This window comes from Merops nubicus, unplaced genomic scaffold (genome assembly GCF_000691845.1).
Source record: "Merops nubicus isolate BGI_N331 unplaced genomic scaffold, ASM69184v1 scaffold41983, whole genome shotgun sequence".
Classification (NCBI taxonomy): domain Eukaryota; kingdom Metazoa; phylum Chordata; class Aves; order Coraciiformes; family Meropidae; genus Merops; species Merops nubicus.
This window is the reverse complement of record NW_008601728.1, coordinates 45,228-52,215: the sequence shown is the minus strand read 5'-3', so window position 1 is coordinate 52,215 and position 6,988 is coordinate 45,228.

The following is a 6,988-nucleotide window of genomic DNA, read 5'->3' as shown; positions in this document are numbered from 1 at the left end:
ACTCCAGCTTTGTCATTGTCAAACTTTTTCAAAAAAAATCAATCCTGTATCACAATCAGGGATGGTGAGAAGATTAACTAAATTTAAAGAAATGCTTTCCCAACCTTAGTGATCTCTCTGTATGATATCTGAATTCTAAAAGTGTAGTTTGTTTATTTTTTTTAAAAAAAAAGGTGATACATCTTGATGTTTTAGTTTTAGCTTGTCAGGCTGGAAATACCCTATTTTCTGTAGCATTTGCATTTAATAAAATTAAAGTAAGATCTATTAACCTGGTTTAAAATGCATGTGGGTAATAGCTGCTCTAAAATTGCATTTCTTCCAAAAATTCTATTAAATATAATTTCCAAAACTTACCCCCTTTCTCTCCTACTTGCTAAGTCTCCTTGAGTGTGACGTAATGATATTCACCACAAAGTGAGACAGATGTAATAACAGTACAATTCCTAAAGATCATCTATCATCAAAAGGCATGTTACTTACTTTCTCAGATTTCTGGAGAAGTAGCCAGGCATGTGGGCAGATCCTATTTTTACCTAGGGACAAAAGATTTTTGGTGATTTTTTTAAAAGAGTTTTTGTTTCTTCATTTTTCTATGCAGAGTGTGCAAGGTATGTATTGCAGTATTCTTTCATACGGTGGAATGAATCTTGTATTTCTTGACCAGACGTAAAGCATTAACTTTGTTCAAAATGCTAGTATTCTTGTAACTTTTGGAATTTTAGATGTGGGTATACAGACGTCTGTGGAAGGCTTTTCAATATTAAAAAAAAAAAAAGTAATTTTGCTCTATACTCTAAATTATGTCAGACTTCTTAGTGTTGCTATTTATAAGTTGCTGAAGCATGTCAGGCTGCTCTTAGAAAACCATAAATATGGAAATTATTTTTTCAGGGATCTTCATCTGGAGCGTGGAGAAGAAACTTGCTCATGGAAATGGGTTTGGTCACCAGGAAAGGCCAATGTAGGAAGAAATTCTGTCTCAGTGCTGAGAATCTAACATGATTTGATATGAAATAGTGTAGATGAAATCCACTAGTTTGTTTTCTATTGGTAGATTACAAGATGTGTAGGGTGTAACCCAAATTTTATCTCTGAAATACTTTAGCAAAATATAAAATAAGACCTCTAAGACTGTGGTAGCCATTTGAGGGATGAAGGAGAACAAGAAGAGTTGTATAATTAACAGTAAAATGCAGTTGAATAGGAAAATAATTTTTTGTTAAGAATTGATGATAGCCTGTCCAAGCTTTGCAGAGGATAAGTTACATGTCCATGATTATCAGCAGACCATGCCAGCATGAGTGTTGAGAGCTAATTTAGTTTAGCCCTTGTTAGAATTAAAATGTGTTAATGAAGAGTGTCTTTACACATCATGGTGACTGTTACTGCTGATGGAGATGTCCACAAAAAAAGCACAGGAAATGAAATAAATGGAAGTATATTAATTGGAAACCGACTTGGATAAATTCAATTCACACATATTTTATGGTTCACAACTAGTACTTTTCAAGAGCACCCCAAATGAAACCCCATTTCATTGAGGAGGGAAGCATGCACACCAGTAGTAGTTGTAAAGAACCTCTCGACCATTTTGTATAATATAGGAGTCTTAAGGGCGCAGACTGAAATGTTGCTTATTAGTAATTTTTCAGTATTGCTACCATAATAAGAAAAAATAAATAAAAATATCAAGGAGTCTTATTTCTTATAATTATAATTCAACTCTAAATAGAGAAGTTTTGTCAATCCTTTTAACCAGTAACAGAGTTTGAAAACGAAAAAAAAGATTAATATAAATTGTATTTTCAGAGAAAGAATATGTAACTTAGCAATTGAAATCTGTTCTTAGTGGAAGAGAGAACAAAAATTTTGGCTTTATTTCACTTCTTATCGTTAGCACTTTAAACTAATAAATGAAGAGATTTGGTCATTATGTGAATTCCAGTCTGCCTTATGACCTTGATGCTGGCTGCTTGGACCCTCTTACATTACCTGCTCTTCAAGTGGCTGCACAATTAATTTAAAATAATTTGTCATAGTGTGTAGAAATTAAGTCCGTGGTTCCATTTTCAGCCTCTAGTAATAAGTAGTGTCTTGAGTTTGTGCTGATTATGGCAACTGAATTATACAATGCAATTAATACCATTTCAGTCCTTTTCTATACTGAGTGCTAAAAGTGTGTCTCACCTTGTATTTTTTAATTTACGGTGTGCTCTTGTTATTCCCCTAAGAGATGTTCTCCAGTTAGGGGCATCACCTGCCTCTCAGGGAGTTCAGGCACACAATATAAGGAGATTGTTCTAAATTTGATAATGTGGGTTAAAAACAAAATAGGATGCTGAAAACCAGATATCACTTGTTTTTGTTTTCTTCTAAAACCATGAATTTAGAAGTGTTTTTCAGAAGCCCTGCAGAGTCTGAGCAAGCAGAACCTCTTTCTCTGCTTTCCTAAACCATGTAAAACGCAGTAAGAGCATGCCAGGGGCAACCTCTTCCAGGTCTGGGTGGAGCTGTTAGAGACAGCCCCTCTCAGCGTCACTGCCCCATAAGCAGGGTGGTGCTGCCCCAGCCTAGGGTAGAGGAGAGGTCCCTGGCACTCAGAAGTGTGCAAGTGAGCCCTCTTGCTGGTGGCTGGCTGGGCTTGGCTGGCACTGTGGTAAAGTACTTGAGACCTGTAAGACAACCCTCCGTTTTGTGAGATTTCCTACAGGAATGGTTATCTTGGGCGCAGCAGGAGGGCTTAGCTGAGCAGGAGACATCTTCTATGGCTTGAGCACCCAGTGCATGGAGCACATTCCTCCTGGAGCTTCTATGCTTTATGCTGGTTAGGAAGTCACCCGCTGCAAGCTGGTCAGCCTCAGAGTGTATTTTGGCTGGATGAGACTGGTTGAGTTACTGCCCTGCTTTCATTTACAAATGTCTTTTCAACTAGATGGGTGGTGTGCTTTCAAACAAACAAGCCTTCTGTCTTGCTTTGACCAGACAAACACGTATTTTCCTGAGATGAAAAATATTTTAGTACATCTAGCTGGGAAGATGCTGATGTGGATCTACATGAGCACTGTTACTTCAAGCTACCCTGACTAAGAAAGGTTTTTTCACGCCATGTAGACAGGGTCCTGCAGTTCCAGCCATATTCATTCCATTTTATATTCCTCAGCCTGAGCTTTCTTTGCTGGCATCTTGGCTTTTGGTATTTTTACAGTTAGCAGATGTGTGCAGCCTCTCCATTACTCATGTCCAATAACTGCAGTAATTCTTCCTGAATTACATTTGGTTGTTTTCCTGGTGTGTGTGTTTGTTACATGAGGTTGTGCTAGCCAGTGTGACAAGTCACAGGGAATCATGTAATATGTATGTATTGGAACAAATGTGGATCTTTATGGTAAATTCAAACACATTAGGAATATCGTCTCGGTAGGAATTGAAATGTAAGCAACATTCAGGATTAATTATTCCACTGTGGAGTATTGTAAATTTTGCAATTTATGTGGGACAAAATCTAGTCAATAAATGCGACAATATGAGTAAAAAAAGGGTATAAATATCAATGCAAAAAAAAAAAAGAAAGAAAACATATTGGGAAGCAAGTAAATTATATTCTCAGCTTTTGGAAGAGAAAGTAAATTTAAAGAAACACAGATTTAGTGAAATCTGCCATACTTAGTGGAACGCCACCTTTAAATTCTTTTATTCCACCAGTATTAGGTACAAGAACACTAAAACACAACACATTCTATAGTTGCCCAGAAAACTGAAAAAAAAATGACAAAGTGATAGTTACACAGCTGGCAGAGAAACTTGGCAGCTTTTATCCCTTTATGTCATCAGCTTCCTGGTGGATATTTTTTGTGAAACCATTTTTCCTGAATACTGGGACCAAAATGTGGGCAACAAGACTGCTGTGCTTCAACGTTCCTTCTTCAAAGGCTTTCTACTGAGAAACTTACTATCTGATTGCCCCCTTGTGTTCCCAGGGATTAAGAAAAATAGTATTTTACAATATTTTTGTGTTGTACGTGCACACCTGCACACACAGCTTGTAAATTGTGTTAAATACACAGTTTATAAGGTATTCTTTACTCTCCCCGTACACAGTTGGATTCTTTCTTTAGCTGGAAGGTAACAAAAAGTACAAAAACATGTGGCACCATCATTCAAGTTCTTGAACTTTACTTAAAAAGGATTTCTAACAATTCCACATGATAGGATGCTGTAAGTAAGACCAGGAAGCTTACTAAATGTTTCATATCTTGATTTTATTTTGTGTAGTCTCTTCTTTCAGGATTTTTTTAGAATTTCTTTCTTTACTACTTTTCTCCTTTTAGGTATTTTTTCTTTTTCATCTTAAGTTGATAAATATATGTATTCTGCAGTGACTACACAAAAGGTTTTTCCTCTCTGGCTTCTTTTTCACACGGTTTAGTAAAAGCTTCTACTTGTGTTCCTTTGGTCTCAGCTGCATGACAGCAGCCTTCAAGATGCTTTTTCTGATACCAAATTACTGAATTTTGTACCTTAAGGCAGTAATCACAGTATACTGGTGTTCGCAGATGTGCTCAGCTGGCTGTTCTCCAAAACTGTTACCAGAATCTTCTGCTGTTGCTGCAACTTGCATGACACGTTTTGAAATGCTGGTGGCATCTCCATCTCAGTTCTGGCTTAACTATGACATTCTTTCCTATTATTTGGTTTTCTTCATGTTCTTTTGTTTGTTGTTGTTTGTTTGGGGTTTTTGGTGATTTCTTCTGCATCGGGTTTGTTTTTTTATTTGCCTTTCTTGATACATCTGTGTATGTGCCACTTCCTGAACTCATTTGAGAAGCAGCTCAGGATAGTGTGCAGTAGTGTTGTTTACACCTCCTCATACTCAGCATAATGTCCCTGTTGTAGATTAGAGGGAATTAAAGGCTGCAGTAGTTTCTGGAAACCCTTGAAAGCCATTTCAGCACTTGAAAATGACTGTGAGATGGAGCCACTCTGGTAATACCCTTCTTCCTTGGTCAGATCGACTTCAAAAGATTGGCTTCCCTTAGACAGGCTTTGAGACATCTTAAATAAGATCTGGCCCTGAAATGCCAGCTACATTATCTGAAGAGTGTCCTATATAGTTTTGGACAGAGAGGGCTCTAAGAGATCTAGGAGAAAGTTATTGTTGCATTATTAAATCACATGACCTGTGTTTTATCATATTTTGCCAGCTAATTATTTCTTTCTGGTTTTACCCCATTTTTTGAAGTGTTATGTGTCCATAACCCCTAGGTGGAAGAAAAGCTGCTGTACTCTGTGCATTGCTGACAGACCTCTCCCTCCCTGCTAGCTGGAGTAAGCAAGAAAGTATTTGATTCATTGGCATGGCACCTCTCCAGTCACCCTGCTGCACTCTGAGACACATAAGGAGTCTGCCTTGCTGAGAATTTAGTGTGGGGATCTATTAAAGTTTTTCAGCTATCAGGATCTGAATTCTGAATTGACAAAAGTCTGAGGTACAAGGCATAAATGTCCGAGTCTGCAGCATGTGTAGAATTTGTTTTTTGTCTTTGGAAGACAAGAACTACACTGACCGATTCAAAATCCATGACAACTGTTTTTGATTTAGTGCCCATATTTTGAACTCTGTACATTTTGTGATGAAAATATCAGTATCATTTGCCAAAATATCATTAAGAAAAGGGGAATAAAAAGTTCTCAAAAAATCAAGGAGAAAGAGCCACTGGTCACAATAAATGAAGTTCACAGTGGTTCCTCTCTAAGGCGTGGTCATTTTAGCAACTTTTAATAATGAATTAAAACTAGACTGGAGACTAAATGTCAGTTGTTCTTATCCATTACAAAGGATGTAGCAAAACAACACATGAGAAATGTGCCCCCTGCTTGAATTCCTGTCTTTCAGAATTCCTGGTGCTTAATAATGTGTATGCATGTGGGACTTGAAAAAATTGCTCCAATGTAGTGAGAAGTTGTTCATATGTACTATTTTCATTAAAACATTTGATAGTATTTCTTTGTTGTCTTGGTAGGTAACTAGAACTTTTGGTGGACCAATATGACATTGGTGATGGAGAAGGAGAGGTTTACTAACTGGCAAAAATTGAAAATATTTAAGATTTTCTTTTTAGTGGTAGAATTTTTGTGGTAAACCTAAGTACTAAATTTGGCCCAAACAGCATAAACTTTTTTAAAATTGTCCCTGAACTTCAGTATCTCACAATTTTCTGCAATGCTACATAGACCTTTATTGGTACTTATATTCATCAAAACATTAGTTGTGCTTCCCAGTTGTTTATGTATTTTCCTGGCTGTAGAACTGTGCAGTGTTTGTATCCATGGATCATAAAGAACCATAAGAACGCTGAAATTTACTAGATGAAGTTCTTTGCAATTCCACTTACATCACATTGCTTAAAGAATAGGAGGAGCTTTAAACACTTCCACAAATACATTTAAGGAGAATACATAGATGCATAAATATTTACAGTATATAAACTTTCTTGAAACACAGAGTTGTATCAGAGAGGCTTCTATAGTTGTTCCATGCAATATTAGTTCACAGCCTTATTAAAGTCAGTGAAGAATAGATGCACTGGCTCTCAAAGTCAGCTTTAATGCCTGCTGAAGAAACAATGGCTCAGAAAAACCTTTAGTTCATGACATACTCGATTTCACAAAAGAATCCTAGACTTGCTCTCTGAAGCTTTTATTAAGTCAATTTGAGATCTACCTAGATACAGACCTTCTCAAAAATCTGAAGCAGCTGCTGACCTCAGGGACACAGGAAACCAAAACAAACTCTTAGTTGTCAGGCATTAGAAACAATGCAAATCACATTTTGAAAAATGAAATTGCAACTTTCTACAAGCAAAGCTCTTTCTCCTCTTAATACAGTGGGCTATTTGTTTCAGGTTTTAAAATAAAAAGCTAACTCAATACAAAAAATAAGTTTTTAGGTATCTCTATAAACTGCATAGAGAGGTGAACCCCAAGG